The sequence below is a fragment of the Podarcis pityusensis genome (genome assembly GCF_964106645.2).
Source record: "Podarcis pityusensis genome assembly, chromosome: 4".
Lineage (NCBI taxonomy): Eukaryota > Metazoa > Chordata > Lepidosauria > Squamata > Lacertidae > Podarcis > Podarcis pityusensis.
Window position 1 is genome coordinate 100,326,316 of NC_138027.1, and position 18,732 is coordinate 100,345,047.

The 18,732-nt window shown below is 43.7% G+C and overlaps 1 protein-coding gene across 9 annotated transcripts in view; it reads left to right on the plus strand.

The window, feature by feature from the left end:
• The window catches only part of PCDH9 (protocadherin 9), a 759,938-nt gene that overhangs the window by 478,645 nt on the left and 262,561 nt on the right, over positions 1–18,732 (plus strand). The gene's annotated exons all lie outside the window — the stretch shown is intronic.

Genomic DNA, 18,732 nt, shown 5'->3' on the forward strand with positions numbered 1-18,732 from the left:
AGTATTTAAACATTCTTGCTGCCTTTAAAATGGAAGCTGGTAAATGTGCAGTTGTGCACTTCTCTCTCTCCAGTAGCAAAGTTAGACATAGTTGTCTAAATCTTGATTATGCAGTTGAGGCAGGCAGTGTCTGTTTATGCTTCCTGTGCAGAAAAAGGAGTTCTCCTGTTGGGCTACTTCTGAAGCTTATTATGGATACCTGCTCCTTTTCATCATCAGTTATCAACCTGACTACAGGCCCCATGGAAAATTGCTAAGATTTTCATATCTGTGATCTGTCAAAGTCAAGGATCAAACCAGGAGTCTGACTGCATTTTCTGTGTACTTTGTCAGCCTGTGAAGTCTGAGATAAGATGACTTCTACAAACATTAAGGTCTATGATATATTCCATGGAGAGATAACACCTTAAATCCCAAAGTACTGCCATTTTTATTTGCTTCCATCGTTCAGCCTAAGACATGTTTCAGATCAGAAATCTTTGTGATATGAAAAATATTTGATTTCATCATATTGTAGTTAAGTTGGCCCAAATTTGCTTTAAAATGTTTTGGCATTCCTGCAGCCCAGTGCAGGCAAAATATAATAAGTTGGGAGGGGTGTGTGTTTGAGGGTTAGGGGGGAAGTATTGTTTCTTTATTAAAGAAACTACACACACCAATCAATTCTGAATCAATCAAAATTCACTTATATTGGGTAGTGTCAGACACAAAACTAATAGCAAGCAAGTATGGCTGGCAGGTCAAAGTCTAGCACTTTGGTCCAAGGGAGGCCAGAGAATTGGAGAATAGCTGTAGAGGGAACAACCTGGTGGTCTCAGGCAGCAACATGTTGGAAGGCAGAGGATCTGGAACATTTTATGACACTGTGGCTCCAGTTTGTCCCTCTGGTGCTCCCTGATTTCCCATCTCAGAAGGTTTCTAGCATGTTGTGTGAGAGTCTTCTTTCCTCTGTGGCAGCAAATTTAAAGATCTCTTTGTTTAAGCCCTGATAGGACATTTTAAGACAGCCATTGAGAACCTTGGTGCCAGAGGGCAAATGCAGCCCTACAAGACTCTCTTCTTGGAACTCCCCCCCCAACCACACTCTTCTGATGCCATGCCCCTCACTGACCCTGCTTTACACCCTGAGGGTGGTGGTTTGCCTTGCTACAATGTATCCTTGAATTCAGATAGTGCCTCTTTGCATGGCTAGATGTAAGGTAGAGATGTGGGTGTCTGCAGAAGCTGGCCTCCTGTGCAAAGATAACATTTGCAGATACTGCAGTGCCTCTGATCCCACCCACCAGACTGTTTTGCCCCTTAGATCATGAGAAGGCAAACTAAGGCCCAGGGGCCGGATCTGGCCCAATCACCTTCTAAATCTAGCCCGCAGGTGGTCCAGGAATCAGCATGTTTTTACATGAGTAGAATGTGTCCTTTTATTTAAAATGCATCTCTGGGTTATTTGTGGGACATAGGAATTTGTTCATTCCCCCCCCCCAAAAAAAAAATAGTCTGGCCCCCCACAAGGTCTGAGGGGCAGTGGACTGGCCCCCTGCTGAAAAAGTTTGCTGACCCCTGCCTTAGATGGTTTTCCAGAAGGGAATGTGGCCCTTGAGCCAAAAAGGTTTCCCCATCCTTGCATTAGAACACGTTGACACCTGACGCCTTTCTGTTTGTTATCTATTTACCCATGTGCCTTTCCATTTGTTTGTTTGTTTGCCTTCTCTCCAGTCTTCATTCAAAATGTCTGTCATTGTAAGAGGTGTGGACTGGAGAGAGGTCCTCTGCATGGCTGTGTCTTTCAGTGGATACCCTCCCATTGCATGCACATGTGTGCTCAGACACATAGGCAGATACCTATTAGTGAAGGAGGAGATGAAGTGTGGTTTCTGCCCTTACTGCAGTGACATTAGTTTGCAGCACTATATTCCCTCCCCCCAAATCATCATCATCATCATTATCACTCACACTTTACATTGTGGGTGCCCTTTGCGGGATCGCGTGTGGTGCTACAGTTCCCAGGGAGCTTACTGGCAAACAGGGTCTGGCTTGCTTCTCAGTGTTAATTTTTGGAGGTTCATGCCCAGCCTCAGTAGTCAAGTTTCTTGCTGGGAGGTGGGGCCAGCCCCATTTATAAATAGGGGGTGGAGCTGACAATAGCCAGGCAGTCGGCTCTGGAGATTCACCTTCCCTGTTTTAAATGTTTCTTGTTTACAGGTTAACTTTTTCTTCCTGTTTAGCGGGCACTGCTATGGTCTTTGACTGGTTGCTATCGAAGGACTGGGAATAATTTTTCCTGCATTGGCAGGTTTTGTCTTCCCCGTAGCAATTCGTTACAACTTTGACGGTTATGGTCTTGGGTGGAATCCTTTAGTCTTTTCTTCCCTATATGGGGGGGGGGGGGCTGAAGTGGTGACTCACCCCCCTGTGGTGGCGATTCCAGGGTCCCCTCTTAAAGGGGTTATATATATGGATGTCACTGGCCATACACTGAAGGGTTGTCAGTGAACTACCCTGCATGCAGGGATATGGGCTTGGCTGCCTGCTACACTTACGTCTCGCAGAGCACCCCCAGCTGGGGGACTGGGAGGGATACATGCCCAAGGCCTAAGCCAAGGTCTTCCTGCATTTGGAAGTTTAATAAAGTTGTGGCCTAATTTTAATTCCATATAACATTGTCAGAGTCTTTATTCCTTATGATCCCTGGGGGCTGGGGCTGTCGCTGCCTGGTCACGCAATAATAATAGTAATAAGAGAATAGTTGCAATTAATCCCTAAATGAAAAGTAAAGGGGACACCATTGGGATAGGATATAATCTTGCTCTCTGCACCAGCAATCCCTGGGATAAACTCAATAATCCAACTGAAGATCAAAATGTATCCCATCTGTTTCTTGGTACAATGGGATGGAAAATTGAGAACTGGCTTTTATATAAACCCTATTCAGGCATGAGCAGGTGATAGGAGATAAGGTCCTCCCATAAGGGGCTAAGCTCATCCCCACCCACAAGTTGGAGACTCCCTGTATGATTTGGAACCTACATTTCTGAGGATTCTTTGTTGTTCCTGCGACACAAGGAATGGAGCTTAGCACACAGATCTTTGCTTTCCTTGCTCACAAATAGCATTCGCACACAGGCAGCATTCCCAAATAGAGCTGTAGACTGTTCTTCAGTCTCTGTTCAACCCTGTCTCCTTGGCAGTGAATCCTGCAACTTGGGTCCCACAGCAGAAAAAGCCATGCTCCTTGAGAGCAGCAATAAGGCAGAGCTCCATGGATGGCCTGAATGATCTGTGGAGTTTATCTAAAAATAATACTTTTTTCAACTGGAACATACCGGAACTCAGTTCCAGCACCTCTCAGGTGGGCACCATTGCTATTATGAGAGAACGAGGGAGGTGTTCATGGTGAATTCTGGCACCTCTCCATCTAGAGAAATAGCATTAACTGTATCTAAATAGATGCATCTTCTGTTTAGGTGCACATTGTATGTCCCTTGAAGCCAACAAACCAATTTAAATGATGCTTTTGAAATCACTGGTTGCAATACTAGAGTCAATAGTTTGAGGTATTTTGGAGTAATGGACTTAAAATATTTGAATTAAGCACTGGGATAAGTCATATGTAGCACATGATGTACTAAGTTAGCCATATTATCTTTGACAATCCATGTCCACTTTCTGCTTTTCAGCACAGGCTCCATTTATCTAAGCTGACAGCTGTGGTGTCTGTGGCTTTAGTAGATGTATAGCTGCCTTCTAGAATCCTAGCATGTTACAAAAGCTTATCCTCAAAGGGCAATCCTGATGCTGCTGCTACTTTTTTTGTGCTCTCAGGAGAAGGCATGACTGATGACTCAGAATTAATTGTAACCCAGCGAGGTGTCAGTGACAGATATCCATTACACGCACTAGTACTTGTGTGCAGGAGGCAATTTTCTAATGTGCTATTCCCCCTGCAGCAGCCCTCTATTGAGACTGCTTTTAAAAAAGCACACCCTTTTGCACAGGAATGTGTGCGCGCCTCTTATAATATTGTTAAGTATATGCTTAATCAAGGGCTGTGCATAGGAATTTGTACTTGTGTGATTGCTCTTTCTGCATTCTTGCTGCCCCTTGTTCCCCATATGTTCATCTGTTTATTAGACTCTTATTATATAAGTAATCTTGTGCAACAAAGTCTTGCAGTAAAGTGGGGAGACTGAAGATGCAACAAACAAAAAGGGAGATTTTAGCCTAAAGAATGTAGCAAATAAAGAGTGAAGATATTGCAAGGGAAATATGAGAAGATAAAGTCAATCCCTCCACCATTCTTATTCTCATTCTTATTCTTATGATAAGATAAACAAAATCAGAAACACCCAAATGAACATATGCACTTCATAAAATCCATGGAAGACACATCAGCTGTTTCTACCGATCTTCAAGATGCACCCCCAAGTATCAATCCCAATAAATTTAATGTTAACCTTAAAGTTAACAATTTTGTTGTAAACATCTTGTTTAGACTCTTCCCCTACTTCAGCATTATGGGGTTTTGTGGGTACGTATGCACACACATAAATATTCATCCATCTTGGCAAATTATTTGATAGTTCAGCAATTTACAGCAGAATTTTAAGCATGTCTTCTCGGAAAGTCCAATTGAATTCAGTATGGGCTTAGGTAAAGGTAAAGGTACCCCTGCCCGTACGGGCCAGTCCTGTCCGACTCTAGGGTTGTGCGCTCATCTCACTCTAGAGGCCGGGAGCCAGAGCTGTCCGCAGACACTTCCGGGTCACGTGGCCAGCGTGACAAAGCTGCTCTGGCGAGCCAGCACCAGCGCAGCACACGGAAACACCGTTTACCTTCCCGCTATAAAGCGGTACCTATTTATCTACTTGCACTTAGGGGTGCTTTCAAACTGCTAGGTGGGCAGGAGCTGGGACCGAAAGACTGGAGCTCACCCCGCCTCGGGGATTCAAACCACCGACCATGCGATCGGCAAGTCCTAGGCGCTGAGGTTTTACCCACAGCGCCACCCGCGTCCCCTAAGTATGGGCTTACTTCCAGGTAAATGGGGTTATAAACAACAGGTTTCTTATTTTTTTCCATTATGACTGAAATAATAGTTTTTAACTCTTTCGCTACATAGTGTGTTTCAGGTAAAATAAGTCATAAAACAGGAGAGTTAGGTATCAGACTTTCCTCAAACCTTCATTGGAATTGTTTTTATACTATTATAGTGCTGACCAGAATGTCATAGAGATGTTTATTTGAATCGGATTACCAAGTTTTGAGTTGCAAAGCAACCTCAGGCAACAAACAGGTGGGAATTGGTGCAAGGTTGGCTCAGTTAGTGCATGTTTAGTGTATAAATGGACACAAGATGGGAGCAGGGCAGGGGAGAAACTGCCTGATGAGGAACAATTTGGGATAACCCTTTTCACAAGGCCCTGGGGTCCTTGGATGAACTACAGGCTATCAATGTGATAGGCAGATAATAGCCAATCAAGTACAGCATATTTGGATATTCAACCATGCCACATACCTTATCTCTTTAATTTTTGCAATTCTCACCTGGAAGGTGAGCCTCTGTTGCGTGGACAGGCGGCATCCCCAGGTCCCGGGTGCCCCCCCATCATGTGGAATAACGACTCAAGACAACGTGCTATGGGATTAAATTGGCCACAACTTTATTAAATTTCAAATGTGGGTAGACCTTGGCTCAGGCATTGGGCGTTCTCCCTCCCCAGTCCCCAGCCAGGGACCTAGGGAGCATCAGGGTTATCCAGTGTGTGTGGGGGGGGGGGGCGGCTCTGGAGAACATATGTTCAAGCAGAGATAGCTGCCCCCGTTACGCCGCCGCCGCAGGGGAGAGCAATGACAACCTTAAGGCGTACGGTTAAAGCCTCCCTTCAGAAACCCCTTTAACGGGGAACCCTGGTATCGCCGCTGCAAGAGGAAGATGGACAAAAGGATTCCGCCCAAGGCCTGATACTGCCAAAGTTGTGACATTTTGCTACGGGAAAGGCGAAACCTGCCAATGCAGGGAAATTCCTTTCCGGCCCTTTCACAGCGACCTTAATGTAGCAGCACCCGCATACCTGCGAAGAAAAATTAACCTGCAAAACCTGTGAAGAAAAGTTAACCTGCAAATAAGACATTAACTGAGGGTGGGTAGGGTGGGAGAAGCTCTGGAGCCAAGTGAGGATTCCCAGGTAAGATCCTCCCTCTATTGTGTGGGCAGGTAATCCCTCCCCTACCTGGCCTGGTCTCCTTGGCAACGCTTCCCCCAGGTGGGATTGGACAACTGACTGGGGTAGGCGGAGACCTCCAGGTATCCCACCTGAGGGAAGGCAAAGCCAAGCCTATGCTGAATGGAGCCGCTCCAGATCCAGGGGCTGCGCGCGTCCACGCAAAGGTCGCCCCCCGTTTTATGCGGGGAGCTGTCATTACTGCAGGTTGGGAGATGAAGCTAATGGAATGTGGCTTGCTTATGGTCTCCTGGTGAATTTTTGGCTGAAGCAAGATTTTAACCAATCACTGCTCATCCTCTAACTGTGCAGTGCTATACATGTCTACTCAGAAGTAAGGCCCACTGGGTTCAAGTGAGACTTGCTGCCAGGTCACTGGGTTTAGGATTGAAGCCTTAGCACTATGTTACACTAGCTATTAGTGTATCTCAAAGGGTTTGGAACTAGTAAAATGCTGCAGGGTTTACTTAAGCTCTTCTTATGAAACCTATGCAGTCAAACAGTTTTGTTTGGCAATTAGCACATTTTTTAAAAAAGAGGTACTATGTGGGCTAGCTCTGGTCTTGTTCTGTTAAGCTAGTCTGCTTCAAAAGTTTCAAATGCTTTAAAAAAAGAATACCCAACAAAAAACCCGCAACTCTCTTTAAGTGAACAATTTTGTATGTCAAGTGTTTGAAACCTGAGGTTAATCATAATGTACAGGGAGGGCCACGTCCCATTAGATAAAAGCTTGCTACTTTTACACAAGGGCCGTGGCCTCCTAGATTGCCAAGGTCATACGCTGTGCTAAAGAAAGCTAACAGAATGGAATACTAAAGGGATTTTCACTGGCTCTTAAAAAAAAAAAATCCCTTAAAGATCAATTGGAAGGTTCCTACCTTCTTATCCCCACATGAACTTTAATCTCAGCTTGTGTGAGCGACACTAAGCAAAGCATAAGTGCAGCCTGTTTTCCAAGTGAATAATTATTTGAAGGAATGCTCCATCAAGCCCCGTTCCTGACATGAGACCGCAGAAGACCTCCGTGTATCTCCTGCATACAAAAGCCACTTTCAAACATTCTGTCACATTTTCAAGGGGCAGCAAAACACAACTCAGGATGGGGCTGTGTAGGCAGGAGGTTTCTTTATGCCCACCCTGGTCACTCTTGAATGCTGCCCCATCCTGCTTAAGTCCCCCCCCCCCACACACAAGTGGATGCTGTCACATTCTTATTGGAAAACAGAAATCACAGCCCTTGGGCAGGGGAGGGGAGAGAAAGACAGGGGGGTGAAATCAGAGTAGCATTGGGGAAAGGGAGTGTTAGGATCGTCCTACTCTCGTGTAGGACCTTGGCAGAGACACATGCCCAACTGGCAGGTTCTCTCCCTCCTGGTCTGTTGTTCAGGAGCTTCAAAAACTTTCTTCAACCCGAACATCACAGCGACTGATACCAAAAGGCATTAGCATGCTTAGGGATCGCAGAGTATTCGCAGTTTGTGTAACAGAACTCAGTAGTGCAGCATTTTGACTAATCTACTTTTATATACATATAGTACACTCGGAGCATTCTGACTTAGCTCCTTCCTCTTTCTCATCAGACAGCAAAGAAAGAAAAAACAAAGGACAATAGTCCCACTTCACGGAACACGTAACAGAAAAACATCCTGTCTCTGTCACTTCCCACACTATGGAATGAAAACATACACCATCATGTGATAGACAACAATCTCATGACTGCAAACACGGAACAGGAATCTTAACAGGGAGAAGACCTGGCAAGGCAGAGTGAGGGGCCTGCCTTAGGAAGCTGATTTTGGGCATCATGAAGCAGCACTAAAATCTTAGGCAGAAGTAGTAAATGTAGACACTTTTACTGTCAGAGTGACAGGAACTTCTGGGATTTTCTGTCTTGGATGCTGGTCTGGTCTTCGGTGCTGTGTATCTTGACTTTGGAGTGGGTGGGTGCAGGAGGAATGGCGCAATGGCTATATTTTCAGCTGTCCCAGTTCAGTTTTCAGAGGGCCTTTTGGCAAGAAAACCTCCAGGCTCCCCTCCCTCCATGAATCTACCTCCTGACCACCATTATCACTGGCTGATCTTGTTCCTCCTCTTCTTCTTCATCACTGCTGTCACCTGCCAGGCAGGGAACCTGTGAGCATCCGTGAGCAGCGGCATCTCCTGTCCCTCCTTCTCACGACTCTTGCTATTTGAACCATAGCAAGAGGCAGGTGAAGAAGCAGGCAATGGAGGAACAGGTCCAGGGGCTTCCGTGCTGAGCTATGGACCCTTGACAGCTGTCCCACCATGCCAACCCTTGCCGTTGGCCCTGTAGGCCAGTCATAAATTGGCCTGGGGGATATTGGAGAGAATGGCGAAAGAACAAGCCAGGCGTTGAGAGGAGGAAGCCAGAATGAAATGGCAACAGAGGGGGGAGGAGAAAGAGAGTAAAGGAAATATTTCCAGTGAGGGGATGTAGAAGAGCATAGGTAAGTGGAAAAAGCTGAAGTCCTCCCTCTCCTCCCTCCTGCTTAGGCAATTTCATGGACCTTTCTCTAGTATTTAATATAATTAGCAAACTCCCATTGGCAGGATTTGTAATTTTGCACTGTGACTAATTAAATCGCTATGACCACAATTTGTATTGATAAATATGACTCTCATTACAAATAATGCTACTTTCTACATTTTCTCCATATTGTGACATTTAGAGGCACATAATAAGTTGTTTATAAAGCAACATCCAGATTATGAATGTCCCACAGATGGCAAGAAGTAATGGTTGCTGAGTCTTATCCTCTTGACCTATAAAGACTATTCACTATGGGAAAAATGAATCCCATTTCTTAAAAAAACAAGTTTCATTTTAGTATCCAACCAAACCAGAAAAGCTTATTTTTAACTGACCAGTTAAGTCAAATTATTAGCACAGTTGCTATGGGGGTTTATTTGGCACTGGTGCCCTCGTTATGAAATGCCCTTTCCAAAGAAGCTTGCCTTCTGCCCGTGTGAAGACCTTTTTGTTTTCCCAGGCATTTAAAATGCTTAAGCTATTTTTGATATTTTATCTATGGCTTATTGGTGGTGCCTTTATCTCTTCTATTTTTTATTGTGTCTATCTCTGCACCTATATGTGTTTGCTTTTGCTTGCTTTTTAAAAAAAAGACATTTGTATTATACACTACCCAGAGGACTTACAGTACGTTACAAATTCATATATGAGCTGTTGTTGGCTATCAGTAGACATGGAAGGCTCTGTGGAATTTAAATGGGTATCAGTTGTAGCTTTGAGACTTTCTGCTGGGAAATTCCTGGACTGCTTTAATAAGTGGTTGATTGTGAAAGGATGGTCGAACCTGAGGCGGAGGTAGGGCACAGTCCAGCTGAAGGGAAGGGTGTTTAATCCCACTGACTCCTTAAGAATACTCCTTAATTCTTTCTCGCTAAAACTGGTGGGACTTAAAAGTCATTAACTTAAGCTGTGCTGTGCTTCAAGTGCCTCACTCCAACAAGGTCAGTGCAATAGAAGTATCACTGTTAGCCAGCGACATTTCGCTGCTTGAAGTGGAGTCTAAGTGGTGCTTTCCCTACAGGGCAAATACTACTGAGACATCATTTCCTGTCTACATCTGTCCCTCTTCATGCTGTCGCCTAAATCAAGCTGTAGGGCTATCCTGTGAAGTATTGTTTGTAAGACTACTTACAGAGCCCCAGCTTCACCGAGCAGGCTTCCCCTGGCTGTTCTCCTGCTAGTGGTAAAGGGTAAAGGGACCCCTGACCATTAGGTCCAGTCGTGACTGACTCTGGGGTTGCGGCACTCATCTCTCGTTATTGGCCGAGGGAGCCGGCGTACAGCTTCCGGGTCATGTGGCCAGCATGACTAAGCCGCTTCTGGCGAACCAGAGCAGTGCACAGAAAACGCCGTTTACCTTCCCGCCAGAGCGGTACCTATTTATTTGCACTTTGATGTGCTTTCGAACTGCTAGGTTGGCAGGAGCAGGGACCGAGCAACAGGAGCTCACCCCGTCGCGGGGATTCGAACCGCCAACCTTCTGATCGGCAAGTCCTAGACTCTGTGGTTTAACCCACAGCACCACCCGCGTCCCTCCTGCTAGTGGTAACCAGTGCTAAACCCCCAAATGTGGGTGTTTTAAGGAAAACCAAAGCATTCTGAGAATGTCCTATTCATCCAAGTGTCATGGGCCAGGAATTGGCTTTACCTGCTGAGCAGCAACCTGAAGGAACAGAAGGCAGAGTGACTCCACCTGTTGCTGATCAGCCTTCTTGCTTCCAACCTCAGTCAGTGGCTAGAAACAACATTTGTTGTTCCTGGCCAGACCTTGCTGCTTCTTGCTTTTCTTGACCTTGGGCTCTCGGCTTTCTTGACCCCTGGACCATCTGACTACGTGAACCGAGATACTCCTGACCTTAGGACTCGACTGAACCTTGCATATGGACTCTGCCTCCAGGCAAGGACCCCCCTGAGCCATGGCTGTTTGGCTGGCCTCTCCTGCCACTGAGCTCTGCCGTGGCTGGGCAGCACGGGACTATGACACCAAATTACTTCTGCATACTACCACTCTGTGACAGACATTGCACTTTGTCACTGTGTGTCGCAGACCAGGCTAAGTCATTCTATTGTTAGGATGCCCCATGGGTTGTTCGTGCATATATGAAGGTATGTGCATGCAGAGGTGAATTAGCTTGCCTGGTTTGAAGATCATGGAACTCATACTCTGGGAGAGAGTGAAATCTATATAAAATGGGACGATCCTAAGTTATACCTGGTTTGGTCCTAAGGTATTAAATTTGAGGGATAACATTGTAGTATAGACCAAAACGCAGTTCCTAACAGCTGGTGGCTGAACCTCCATCTTCAGGGATTCAGGTGTGTGTGAGATGCAGGGTGGCAGGGGCTGCAATAAATAGTTCCTCCCACTATGTGTAATTTGGTGGACATTTTTCAGCAAATATGAATGTGTGCATGTTATTGTAATGGCTTCTTATAACATTCATGAATCCTTAAATAAAAACCCAAAACAATTAGGGTACCTCAAACATCAGAGGTAGGGAATGAAATTTCTCAGGTACCAGAGGACATGAACCAAATTTCCAGCTATGCTGCATTGTGGGTAATAGGAACAGGATCCCACTGAATTATGTTTTATCAAAAGTTATCAGTTATGTTAGACTCCTTCAAAATAATCAGCCAGTTAGCTCAAACAACTCTCACACGAATGAAAGAATGAAAATCAGGGTGTTCTATTGCATCCTCACTTTTTCTTCATATGGCACAAGTGGTCAGGATCTTACCCATCACTACCTAATGCTAATTTAACCTAAGCATAAGACTGGAATTGATTTCCTAAGCTTCAGACACATTAATTCTTGTTTTAAAAGGCTAAAATGAGGAAATTATTAGCATTAGCTGGCTCCCAGTTGAGTAAGATAAAGCAAGGCGTTAGATTAGATTAAATTGTACCACTTTATTTGCTTGTTAAAGGGAAATTTATTTCACTTTGCAGTTGAGACAAGTGTAGATAGATACTGGGTGTTTTATTAAGGAAGAAAAAAGATGATTTTCTGCTAATTGAATAGCTGGAATAAAATATAAAATATTACTCTCCTCCCTGTCAGTAGTTGAAGTGTCACCTTTCGATTGGGAATTGTAACACAGTTCAGAGAAGTTTTATGCAAAGAACAAAACTTTTCTCTCTCACACACACAGACAGAAAATTATATCCATTGTTTCTGAATTGTTTAATGCACACCTTTCTCAACTATTGTGGTTTGTGAATGAAACTCAAAAGTTTTAATGCTTTATTGTTCATGACTACTTTTTTTATGCAGTAGTTATGGATTTTCCATGTTGTAAGCTGCCTTGAGCAGGGTTTGAACTGTGGAAAGGCAGCATACAAATAAAATTATGTATGTAAGGAGACAAGTAGATGCTTGGCTAAAATGCCAGAACTGGCCTCATGCAGGCAACCCCATGGTCAGGTCAAGGTGCATAAGAAGATAAAATCCCATCTCCCAATGTCCTTTCTTCCTAATAGGATACACCCCTCCCCTCCCCCCCCCCCGATACAGTGCAGAACTAGCGGGTCACTGTTTAAGGGAAAGTATCAGAGTGGGGGGAGGTTAGAAAATATTAAAATAAGTTGCATAGGTGAGCACCCCCCAAGGCATCTGTGTTGGCAAAAGGCTTCTTTCTAGACCAGACCCTTGGGGGGTATTTGGCTCAGGAGAATAAGGAAATGTAAACCTTTGAGGTCCAACCTCACCTTCTCTGGGTTTATTGCTTTAACTGTGTATGTAAGAGAGAGAGAGAGAGAGAGAGAGAGAGAGAGAGAGAGATTTGGTCTGGCATCTATCTGTGTGTGAATTGTAGGGAACCAGGAATTCTAAGGTCTCTGGGGTTCTGAGCCAGGGTGGAATCACTCAGAAATGACACAGATGGTGGATTATATCTCATCCCAGGACAATAGTTACCAACATTGAGGGTATAGCAAATTGACATCATTTCCTATGGTGTACACATACATTTTTGTTCTGCTGACACTATAATCTCCAACCCAGCAAGCTTTATGTGATTATGTGCAGCAACAAACACGGGTTTACCCATGGGTGCTTAGTTAGGAATCTGCGGCCAAAAACTCTGACCTCTACATATGTATGCTTGCAAATGTGTGTTTGTCGCAGGCCCACATCCTATCTCTAGTTGCAATCTAAAAAATATACAAGATGTGAAGTGATATGAGATATTGGCACATACAAAACTTCATGACCCCTCTTTTGGGGGGAAAAATGGTATGTGAAACTTTACATAGGGGACTTCCGGGTCAGCGCCATTGGTGAATGGCGGAGTTCCTCCGACCGGAGGAACGGGCTCCATGGAAACTGGGTCTTCCCGTCGCGGCGAAGGTGGGGACCCGCTAGAAATCCCAGGCGGAGGAAGCCTGGGAACGTGGGGTTCGGCAGGGCACCAGAAGCGCTCCCCTACTCGCGGGGAATCCCATCTAGGGGCTCCGGAGCGAAGTGGGGTGAGAAGCGCGGTGCTACGAACTGACTGCTACTTTCACGGAGTGAAGCCGCACAGCCATTGCCAGAGAGCACTGACTTTTTCCTGTGGACAATTGGATTTAAAACAAGTACCCGTGAGTAGAAACGGAAAATTGGATCAAGAAATTGTTTAATTTGGTATCGAAGCGGGAAGGTGCAAACAGGAAGTCCGTCTTCTGCTTTTTTGTATATAGACTAAAGCAAAAATTTTGCAAGCTAAAGCCGGGAAGCTGTCAAAAAAGACTAAAGTTCCTTCATTCAGAACTACTGAAACCCCCCTTGGAAGCAGGAGAAAAGGGGGGGGGGACTCTGTTTAACCCTGGCAGGAGAGGGAGTGAAGAAGGATAAGTTTCCACCGTCTCTAACCTGGGAACGGGGTGTCAGAGACAGAAACTGTTGGAGAGGTTCATTGACTGTGAACGTAATATTTTGACAGATAGCTAATGAAGAGAAACAAGTGGATTCTAATGTTGCCTTTTGCATTTTAAAGAAACAAAATATCTGAAAAACATCTGAAATATCTGAAAAATGAAAGTAACCTTCCTTTGTCTTAAAAAAAAAATGGATACAAATAGTTTGTCTCCTCTAGAGGGAGCTTGCTAAATTGTTGCTGTAGGATATTTGAGACCCAACATCTGTGAGATTAAGACTGTGGGAACAGTCTTTTCTGACCTTGAACAAAGATGAGCTGGGAGGGAGACTGGGTGCTTGCTCTATGCAAGACAAATGCTTTGCTGGAACAGATGCATGAGAAGATGGACTTGATGAATGAGAAAATGGATTTGACTGTTGTGGTTGATAACTGTGGACAAACAGGGAACATTGATACAGAAATCAGTCAGGAACCAACCTATGAATTTGTACTGACTGGGCAAGTGCAGATGACAATGGAGGAGGATGCGGCTGCACCTCAGATAGTACAAATGGAGAGACCCGAGGCCCTACAGGAGCATAAGCCGCTGTTATTGAAGATTGAAGCTGGAGCGGGCCAAGGGGAGTCTGGAGATGAGGAGATTCCTAGCTGTGGAGAGATCTTGAAATTTGATTTTAAATACATTTTGGATTATATTGAGGACCGTGGGGAGTGGGACTGTGGGGAATGGGCGAGCTGGATGAAGGGTGATGGAGACAATTTTGGGTTGGAATCCCCCAGAGAACTACTCCTCAATGAGAAAGGAAAGAAACTAAGACAGAGACCAACAAAAGACAAGGAAAAGGGCAAGCACAAACAAGATGAAGAAGAATTGCAGAAGGGACATGGTAGAGACTTAAGGGCCTCGGACATAAGGCTTCCAGGTTGATGGACTAGATGGAATGGACAGTAAGGACTGACACGACCCGAGACCAGGAAGAAGAGACGCTGGATGATGATTGAAAGAGAATTTATAATGGAAATTTTGTATTTTAGAATCAGCTTAATGAATATTAGGGAAAATGTGGGAATGAAACTATACGACTCTAGCAGAAATGTTATCAGGAGCTATGTATATTTGAAAACTAAGATTTAAGTCTTAAGGTACATAGGGGTAAGATAAGGTTAAATAAATTCAGATAATTTGAATAACAGAATATGGGGAAAGATGGAAAGGATTTGTTGAATTAATTATTAGGTTAAATTATTAAGATAAATTTTATAACAAAAATTGAGAAAGATGGAAAGAATTTGCTGAAATAATTATCAAACTAGAATACAAAAAGGGAGGTGTGAGGAGGTCAATGAAACAAGCAAATGGAAATTATGGATATGCAATTTGGGATTTGTGTTTTTTTTTCTCCTTTTTTTTTTCTTCTTCTTTATTTTCCTTTGCTGTATTGTCGTATATTTTGTGCTTTTCTCTTTATTTATTTATTTTTTTCTTTTTTTGTATTGTAGTGTTGTTGTTTTTTATTTTTTATTTTTCTTGTAATCCTGAAATTATCAATAAATGTTATTTAAAAAGAAAAAAGAAACTTTACATAGGTTTACATAGAAACCACAATGCTTTCTTCATACAGTCCTAACTTTTTCGAACAATAACACTCAAACTAACAATTGCTTGTCTCCCTCCAGTCTGAGAGTGGATTTTGGTTTGGTCTGCCACTTTTCATGATTCCAGGTATAGTGAAGAAGATTGCATAGACAATTTGTAAGGAGAGAGAGAGAGAGATTTTATTAATTCTGTGTGTGCAACCAATACGTGTGACATGACTTGAAGAAGATAAGTTAAGGAGCATCCTTTTAAATATTCACAATAGCTAATAACAAAAACCAGTCTTTTCATGAAATCTAATATGCTCTGACAAGTAGAGCATAATAACTCCCTATTCAAACAATGTTAGCAATATTTTCCAAGAAAAGAGCACACATACACACAATACTATATTAAAAAATGTACATTTAGACATTTAAGGGAGAAATCCTACTTGTAAACACTTAAGAGAGCAATCTAGCACACAGGAAGCTGGTGTAAGGAAGCCCAGCATAAGATAATCTGGTGAAATGTACACCAGATACAAACTCAATCCAGGAGCAGACCAATGATGCCTGAAGTAATCTAACTCTAGCAGATGGAAAACATGCTTTTAAAATAACGTTGGGGGGCGTTTTCACACTTCTGCTTGTCCCATGCCTAGAAATTACAGGTATGGGCAGTTTCCCACTGCTTCTTTCCCAGGGAAAGCCTGGAAAAACCCCAAATTGCTGTTTGCTCCAATTGAACTCTGAAGAGTAGTCTTTCCCTGCTGTAAGCAGCAGGGCAAGAGGAAGTGTGGATAAGCCTGGAGTGATATCACCCCTTTTGCCATCTTAATTTATGTCAGGTTTCCAGGTCACAAGACTTGGCTGAACAGGATTAGGATCCAGCCTATGTCCTCACCCCATACATGTCTGCTGAGAATTAAGCCCAACTGAGTTCCATTAGGTTTACTCATGAGTAAGAAGGTATAGAATTGTTGATCAGATTTCTTTATCTGCCTGATCTCAACGGCTCATAATCTATAATTATGTTCTTACTTTACCCCTTTTTCCTCAGCCCTATGCAAATAAAAAGTGACTTGCATGGCTTCTGGGAGATGCTTGGACTCTGACTTTGGTGAATCTCCAGTGGAAGGATAATCTATTATTGAAGTCGAGCCAAAAAACCACATTTATGATTTGTTCAATAGATAGCAAAATAAAGGAGCATTTTTTTATTTATTGTTATAGCTGTTTTTAATGTGCGCAGTGCACTTTCACATACATAATACCAGTTAATCCTTACCATTGTTCCTGTAAGGTTGGTTAGTATTCTTATCCCCATAGTGCAGATGTGATAAGGCTAGGTTCCTACTTTAGGTGAGATTTGAACCAGGGTGCTCCAAGTTCATGGCTCGCACACTGACGTGTGATGCTCTGTTTGCCACATTTCTAATAGAAAAGCAAGGCAAGAGACTTCAAGGGGTTGAGAGCCATTAAGCACTTTGTCTTATTTCATAAACTCTGTCCAGTCCTACAATGTACACAATCTTTGTGCAAAGTGCAGGACTGTGGGCTGGGCTGGTTTGTGGTGTGTGGGCAGATGGCTAAAGGTTCCCCATATTCCATGCCAGAGTCTCAGTCTGGATTGGAGACATGCACTGTTCCTGAAAGAAAAATAAAGCACTCAAGAACAAACAACACAGTTAACGTCACATGTCATCTGGCCCTTGGTTCAGCAGGTAGACTAAAAATATTGTCCTGCATACACATGGAATATAAACTTGGTATTTTTTTTAAAAAAGGAAGGGGCAGGGAAAGCATCTTAACAGGGTTATCCAACACCCACCCAGTCCAATCCAATCCACCATGTTGGAATGGGTTTAGATGGCCAACTCTGCCCTGGCCAACTCTTGCCAGCCTCTGTAACCAGAAGCCCTGCTGGTGAGGGGCAACCAAACATGTCTGCCCAAATGGTGGATAGGCAGAAGGTACGACCAGTAGTAGGCTGAGGGAACACCCAAAATGGGCATTTTGGGTGATAACAGTGGCACATAGTGGCACATGGCACAGTATCCATTGGATCCTGAGCTGTTGCCCTTGTCTAAGTCCTGGCACAGTGAATGGATCCCCCACCCCCACCCCCAGTCACCTTCCACCCTGACTAGCACAAGTGGCAAGACAGTAAGACAGTAGCTGTGGCAGTTTCCACACCAATCCATTAATCCCTGCTAATGCTGACCAGGGGTTAGGATTGCAGCCTTCAGGAGTTGGGAAGCCAAAAAGTGACACAAGTCAGTGTCCATAATATGGATATTGCTTCTCTGTACAAAGTAAGCCAAAGCTTGCTGCGTTTGTGCTGTTTCTTTGCCCCTTGTGATAAGTAAGTTAAATTTGATGCCATATATGTAAGTTTTTCTGACTAAGACTGAAATCCTTGATATTAAGGCCCACTGGGAGTTTCTTTCTTTTTCTTTTAAAGCTGCCTTTCTGAACTACTAGAATATATCACAGCAATGACACAATTTATTCTACATATCCTTTAATCCTTCCCATAGTGCCTGGAAAAAACCCAAAACCTAATTTATTCTATGTAATGCTAGTAGAGAATAAGAGGAGCACTTTTATTTGGTTTTTCAAGTAATCTGATCTATCTTGCGTTATACATCGCAAAGTGGTTTACGTAGTTCTGTCTAGATAGATATCTCCTCTCCTCCAGCAGATTGCAGGCAAATTGTTGTTACATGTGTCTGTTGCTAAGAGTTTTTGAAATATTATGTATTGATGAAATGTTAACTACAAACTAATACTTCCTAGAAGCACATTTTCATGTTTAGATAACCCACATGCATACCTTTTGCCTTGCCATGTCACATTTCATCTTGCTACCCCAAACTACTAACAATTTCAGAATTTTATTGTTGTTGTTTAAAAATAAGGATACACTAGCAAAGTTGTGAGATACGGTTCTCAAATAAGTTGCACAGTATTTGTGCCAGGAAGGCCTGGGCTAAATGTTCCCTTCTTCTGACCCATTCCTATCTGCCCAGGCCATTTCCTTTGGTAGAACATGCCATACAATTCAAGCTATCCCATTGTAAGAAGCTGGGAAGCTCGCTACCAGATGACGTGCCACTGAAAGATCGTGGACAAAAAAGCAGGAAGTTTTCCACAGGGATGCCAGTTCCCGTGATAAATCAGTATATAACCCAGACAGGTGTAGCTGGCAAGTAAAGTTGAATCGGGTTCAGATCCAGTACACTCCAATCTGTCTCATGTGGAGTCAGTCCATTCACTTTTTTTTTTGCAAAGCCCGGTCTCCATTGACTGGTAGTGACTCCACAGGCTTTGTGGAAGGTGTTTTCTGGGGTCAAACAAGGTGCCTTTTGAATGAAGAGCAGCTTCTCCTGTAGGGGAGAATTGGGATCCATGGTGTAGGTTGTCTCCACCCAGGAAGTTAAAAAAAACTTTTGAGGGGCAAACCTGCCCCAGTTCCATTTCCTGCCTTAGCCACTGGTAGGAGGTTTCTTGGGAGGGATT